Source organism: Moschus berezovskii, chromosome 24 (genome assembly GCF_049115385.1).
Source record: "Moschus berezovskii isolate FMDL1 chromosome 24, NW_MosBer_1.0, whole genome shotgun sequence".
NCBI lineage: Eukaryota > Metazoa > Chordata > Mammalia > Artiodactyla > Moschidae > Moschus > Moschus berezovskii.
This window is the reverse complement of record NC_142483.1, coordinates 42,708,527-42,715,709: the sequence shown is the minus strand read 5'-3', so window position 1 is coordinate 42,715,709 and position 7,183 is coordinate 42,708,527. Positions and strand designations below refer to the sequence as shown.

Sequence of the window (7,183 nt, the reverse complement as noted above, 5' to 3'; positions counted from 1 at the left end):
GTCGCCTCCCTTCTGTTGTTTATCTTGCCTCCTGTGGGAGTCCGGATGATGCCCACTGATACCACCATCCCTGCTTCTACAACACGGAAGTTAGAGCATCCAGCCCCCAGGAGGGGACTGGCTTCCTTGGTAATTGATAACAGTAACTCACAGTAGGGATCTCTCCCACTTGATGGCACTGATGTCTCCCGTAAATAAAGCCCCATGATATGATTCTAGGAGGCCAAGATCTCAACTCCCGTTTACGATAATTTCCCCTTGCTTGGGAATATCGAGAGGACTGGTTAGTATGTAATGAGGACCACCCAGGACCAAGATGGTTCTGGAAACTGGACAGAGTCTCCTCCACTTATTAAATGCATTGGAGGGCTGGGTGGCGAAGCTCCCTGGGGACCCTCAGAAGTAAGCAGCAAATACTTGCCTTGGCCAGTTGCCTGACTGAATGCCATTGCAGATGCTCCACTGTGGTTGGACTTTTCACCTGAACAGAAACAACAGCTCAAGTCTCAGTCTGGACTTTGGCAAACCACGGGAAATTAGAATGCAAATGAAGTTTGCAAACATGACAGAATCAAGGGAAAGAAGAATTAAGCTCCGAGCATGAAAATCTAACATTTCTCATGCTAACCCTAGGAAGCCAGCTTAATCAGATTTTCAGCTAACACGGATGGTAATGACCCTGGTGGCCCGCTTTTTTGTAGAGCTTTGCGGTGGCAGAAGCAGAAGAGAGAAGGAGCAGGTGATGAAGCTGGAGAGGGAATTAGCTCTACACCTTTGTGAGCCAGGAAAGTGCCATTTTCTAATTCTAGCAAATCCTTTTCCAAGTTTAATTTCCTTCACTTAGGTTCCCATGTCAAATTCGATCACCTGATGCAGAGGTAGAGCCTGCTTATAGTCATCAAAATACAATGACCTGTGATTTTTACTCTGAACAGGCTGCACCCTGCCCAAGTATGTTATTCTGTGGAGTTTGATGCATTCTTAAGAGTTAAACATTTCTAACTCCAGAAGGCCATGTTCTTTGAGGCAGAAACAATAGTCTTTAACTTTTTTCAGACCACCAGAAGAATTCAATAGTAGGAGACAGGACATCAAGAAGCCTTATCATTCAAAGTACCATTAAGGAAAAAAACAAACCAAAACAAAACACATATTATTCTAAAATGGCCCTGGAAACAGATTATGATTTCTGCCCTGAAGGGCCTCTCTCATCTTCAGGAAGTTGAAAACTTCTAGAATCAACTAATGAGAACAATAAATGCTCATTTGATAGATTATGGTAGACTGAAACATTTTGTCCTACTCCATTCAATTTTAGAAAAGTTTATGAAAAAGAATTCTGGCCAGGAAAGCCAAGTTCAGGCACATATTCATGGTGTGTGAGTCACTTGAAATGGCTTTATGGTTCTGAGCTTCAGTTTCCTCATTTGAGGCTCCCCATGTTAAGTGGGGACAGTAAGACCCATCTCACTGGATGGCCGAGCACTCTGTAAGTCTATAGGCATAATATGGTGCAGTTAAAACAACCATTAGAATCGATATTATTGGTATTGCTTTGAAGCACTATTCTAGGCCCTTTGATAATAAGATGAATGAACCTGGCCCTTTGGGCCAGTTTTGTATTTGATGTAAGCTTGATAAATACCAAAGTGTCAATGGAGATCCTAGAGATCTTATTAATTGATATTGTTGTAATATCTCGGCCTAGAAAGGAAACCAGATGTGTTTCACAAGTGAAGACTGAGTGCTTCTGTTCCACTCAGCCATTATTCTATATCACTCAAGACATACCCAGAAGTATTAACTGTACTTAAAATGCACTTCAGCTTGCCAGTAGGCCTGGAGTGACCTGTCAGAGTTAATCACATGGAGTGGTTCTTATATCAGGTGGTATGAGCCTAGCTGTCCCACAGCAGTCTTGCTGAGTGACTGATCGTCTTCTCTGTCAATTTCACCTAGCCCAAAGACTATTAATAACCCATCAGAGACCACCGTGACCTATCTCAAAAACAGAGCTTATGGTGCTTAGAGAAAAGGTTCCTGACTTCATAGCAATCTGGATGTCATTCCTTCCAACTCCGATGGTTCACAGTAGACAAAAAAAAGTAACCATGAAAGAAGAGGGGAAAGAAGAGCCAATTACGGTGACACAGGGAGATGATCGCAGACCAACAATGCTGCCTTATACATGCACAGCCCTTCATAAAGGAAGGTTTTCATGTACATGGTTCCATGCCATCTCCATAGTGTCTCAGCAAGGAAAGCTTCCTCCTGTTTCACAGAAGAGGAGACTGAAGGTGATACAGGACGTGACTTATTCAAGGTCACAGAGGCCCATGAGGTGATGAAGCTTATGCCACTCAGAGTATCAGGGCCATAGTTAGGACCCTGGTGCAGTTTTCCCTATTCTTAGCCAGACAGAAGAAACAGCACACACAAGGTCATAAGTGATATTAGGACCACAACTTACAGAGTATGGGATGGCTGACTCCTGTTATGTCCTCTAAATGCTTGGATCGGCTCAACAAGAAGAAGCTTTGGAGTGATCTTCTCAATCCTCTTTGAGCAAGCTGGGGTCTCCAGAGGTTACTCTGAAAGAGGACAGAGACATAAAAGGAACTGAAAAATAATCTTATATTTGAAAAGAAAAAAAAAAGACAATGATAATATTCATGTGGATCATAAAGAGAAATAATGATTACCTTTGATTCCTAGAGAAAGTTAATTTAAAATGCCTCCGAATTCCACTGCACAGCCAAAAAAAAAAAAAAAAAATCTGCGGAGCTGAGACATGTCTTTAGTAGCAGAAACCAGAGTCACCATCGCTTGTGTCCTGAGAAGATGCTCATTCACAGTAATTGGAAGGAAGAAAGATTGTAGAGATTAACTGACCTTGGTTTAGGACATGCTGTTTTCTTTTCAAATGCAAATTAAACTGGGGGTCTAAAACACACACTCTGTCCTGAATGCCAGTCTCTGAGAAAATGCACTGAATATTTAGAAAAAAAAGATTACATTGATCATGTTTCTGTTTTTACCAAATTAGAAGCTATAACCATTTAACTCAAGCACTTAGGATTCATTTCCAAAGATAACTTTGAAGTTGATGTTCCCTTCAAATGAAAACTGGTCTCCATAATCCATACAAGGAAACAAACGGGCGTAAAACTTGGCTGGTTTCATCCACAGGGTAGCTCATCAGTCAAGTGTGGGTATAGCGCTGACCATCAGTTTTAAGGGTTATCAATAAAAACAGTGTTTTGAGACCTGTGACAACAGGGTCAAATACTGCCTTTTGTGACTTTAGAAATTTTATCTGGAAGACTACACCTCTGCTTGCTAAAGCTGTAGACTTGGTGCTTTCTTGTTTTTAATAACTCCTCTAAGCTGTCCTCAGTCGGGTCTGACTCTTTGAGACCCTATGGACTGTAGCCTGCCAGGCTCCTCTGTCCATGGGGATTCTTTAGGCAAGAATAAGAGTTGCTATGCCCTCCTCCAGGGATCTTCCCAGCCCAGAGATCAAACCCAGGTCTCCCGCACTGCAGGCAGATTCTTTATCATCTGAGCTACCAGGGAAGTCCAAGAATACTGGAGTGGGTAGCCTACCCTTTCTCCAGGGGATCTTCCCAACCCAGGAATTGAACTGGGGTCTGCTGCATTGCAGGTAGATTCTTTATCAGCTGATCTACAAGGGAAGCCCCACTTGGTAGGTATTTACTGTTGCCTGTAGCATCCTGGGTGAGGCCGGGAGCCTTTGGTATGTGATATATTACACTCCATTCATGCCACAGACATTTTCTGAGGCTTCGATGTTTGCAGGCACCATATTCGCAGCACAGAGATAAACGAGTTTCAGTCCCTGTCTCCACAGCTTCTGTCCTCCTCAGAACCCTCTGCCTCAGGACACAGTGATATGGCAGTCTCACAGAACTGAGACCCCACCCCATGACCCAGCGTGTTCTTTGTATCTCAGCTTGTTTGTGCTTCCTTGTTTCCTGCCTCCAGCCTTTTCTTTATGGCTGCCTAGAGGCCTTCATCTTTTAAGTGCAGCTCAAACAAACCCCCCTGGGTGATGCTCTCCACACTCCCTCCTGCCACTTCTCCTAAGAGCCCTGTCACCCTGAATTGAAATTGCTTACCTGCAAGTCCTCTATTAGATCTGAGGTCCCTGAGGGTACTGTCTGCTTCTCTCCCCCGTTCCTAGTCAGTTTAGGGCTGACTCAGGGGAGCGGTGCTTGACAAACACTTTTCTGACTGACCCAACTTAAAAACACTCTTCTGTTTCACAAATCCTGGCCAGATGGTGTGCTGCCAGGTTTCAATGTAAAAGTTGACATTGTTTTCGGGACTCGGGGGAATGACGTATGTGTTCCTTTGATGCCATGAACTAGTAGACATCCTAGCCATGTGGATTTTCATTCCATTCGTTAAGTCCAACCAAAGTTACAGAATGGGGAGGGCAGATATTAATTGGTTTTTGAGGATGCCGAGATCAAACCCTGATGAGAGAAATGGGGGTACTTCACATAGCATTTAGGCAGAAAGAAATATGCTGGCAAGATTTATAGCTGCATTTATTTCTAAGGTGGTTCTATGTCGAAGCCAGGGAACATATATTCCTTGCTAAGCTGTACTTATAGAGTGTTCTTAAATGGAATTTCAGTTGAAGGAGTCTTCAGTTAACTCAGGGTTACTGCCTTGAATGTCGAAAAGGAAGGGGGAGTCTCAACACATTACAAAAACTGAGAGTGTACACTTCTGAAAAGCTTAAAAATGTGAAACAACCCCATTGCAGAAATGATAAACAAGAAATTATAAAAAACATAAATAATGTACAATACCATATAATACATTAGTGAACTGTCCATAATATTATAACCAATGTACTTGCTCAGAACAATATACCTGGACAAAACAGGATTCAGTACTGTTAAGCAGACTGTAAAATCAGACTTGGGGTTGTCCATATTTGCAAGACTGAATTCAACTCAAAGTTTTCCAATCAGAAAAACCATCCTGTGGTATGAAAATATACCTCCTAACACAACCACCTGTTCCCTGATCTGGTGATGATGCCAGATTAGTGGACGATTTTTATTTATGTATAATCAGCTTTTGTTTGTTTTTTGCTTCATTGAAGTTTAAAATAAATATCACTAGATTGATAACACTGCAGAATTTCAAAATTAACACCACTCAGACAAGAGATGCAGGCAGTGCTGAGTCAGGTGATATCTGATCTACTGTATCTGTCAAAGGGGAGTGGGTTACAGGGAAACTGTTTTCAAATCAGGTTATTCTGTCTGAATTTGAACCTACTTCCTCTAAATTGCCCAAAAGCAGATGTTTGATTTGCTCAATATCATCTGCTTTTGTTGGGGCATGGTGACCTAAATTGAAGTTTTACTGAATTTCACTCTAGAATTGATAGGTTTTTCTTTACTGTTTTGTGGCCCTGAAAACAGGCACAGGGAGATGGATTTCAATGAACAGCATGCCATGCCTTCTTTCACTGTTTGCCCAAGCTGTCCAGTCTCATTGGAACTTGAACGTGGTCATATACTCCCCTCTTTGAATACCTGTAACTTAGATAAACTTCCATTCTCAATTATTTTTAAGTAACTGTGTAAGATGTTTATCATTAATTTATGAAGCCACTTCTACAATCTTTGAATCTTCTTTCTTTTTTATTTTTTAAATTATGAAACTATGATAACACATTTACAGAAGATTTGGAAAATACAGAACAAAGTTACATATAGTTCTACTATGTATCACAGTTATTTTTAAGTAGATGAATATTTTTAATTGGAGTTTTAGTATCAAGCTCTCAAAAATTAATAGAACTAAAAGACGGAAAAGTAGAAGGATATAGTAGACTTGAAAAGCACTGTTAACCAATTCAACCTAATTAAGGTTTATACATTTTTAAATTGGCAGAAAAGGTGAGCACCTAATCAAACTCTTTGAAACAAGAAAATCCTAGAAAAAATCTTATTTCTAAGCAGCAGATCCTAAAAGTACTTTTTAACTAGAAGGTTGTCTTAAAACATTTTCATCTTGCACCCTTTAAACCAAAAGGCATCAACTGAGAATGGAGCTAGGGAGAATTTTTAATGGATTGGGATTAAATCTATCATCTTTACCCAGGGAAACTTCCTTCTCATTTATGCTCAGGCAGTTTCATGTAAAAGGACTATTAAAATGATGAGCTGCAGTGTTTTGACAAGCACTTGTACTGCAAAACTTGAAATCTCACTGGGATACAGTTATAAATTCACTGGGACAAAAGAATGACCTATTTAAAAACTAGGACAGACCATGTTGATATGGAAAAAAGGAAGAGCTATGTGAACAATACATCTGAATTTAAAGACTGAGTTGCTGGCATCCATCTAAATCAACAGGAAATGTAATTACACTTTGAAAGTACTCTTGTCCTGTCTTACAGTTCTAAATGGGTTAAAAGGAAAAAAAATATTACTTGTACTCAGAATACCATTATAAAAACAAAGATGGAAAGAAACAGAGCAATGATCTGACAAAATGGTCCTTGTTACGAAAGAAGAAGACTAGCCCACATTATGACACAGCATTTCCCCCTCCTGTGTCTACTCTCTTACTTGGAATCTCTAGAGAGAAGTGCTTCTGTTGATTTTATAAGTATAGTAGGAGGTTTAGAGGAAAACAAAAGAGGGGGCCTTTTATTCAAAGCCTCTCCATGAGTTTAATGACACTATTCCATATTTTCTATTGTTTGTTTTCCTTCAGTATGAATTGCCCTGACCAGTTGGACAAGGATGCTTGCCAAAGCAAGTGTTACCTTTTCACGATTCTATCATATTGCTTAGGCTGAAACAGGGAGGTACTACTATTACTACTACTGCTATTTCATAGCATATATCCTTCAGTAAGGGCTCAAAGTGATATACTGGTTTGGGCAAAAAGTTTGTTCAAGTTTTTTCCATAAGATGTCAGAATGAACTTTTTGGCCAACCCAACATAATCATCAATGGTAAGTCAGTAACAACTCTCAGAGCAGACCATCCCATGCCTGTTCACACATCACACAGTTAACCGTTTGTTCTAAGGTATAAGTTTGAATACCCGAGGTATTTATTGGTATTTCTTGGGTTTGACTAATGTTGAAATTTATCTTTAGACTCTTTAGGTCTTTCACTGA

The 7,183-nt window shown here is 40.4% G+C and overlaps 1 long non-coding RNA gene across 1 annotated transcript; it reads right to left on the bottom strand.

Moving 5' to 3' along the window:
• Positions 1-416: 416 nt before the first annotated feature.
• LOC148774039 (uncharacterized) lies at positions 417-5,073 on the bottom strand. The gene is made up of 3 exons (XR_016036166.1): positions 2,703-5,073; positions 2,471-2,591; positions 417-481 (listed from the first exon to the last, which is right to left on the bottom strand). It is a non-coding gene; the product is annotated as an uncharacterized LOC148774039 (long non-coding RNA).
• Between the last annotated feature and the right edge of the window lie 2,110 nt (positions 5,074-7,183).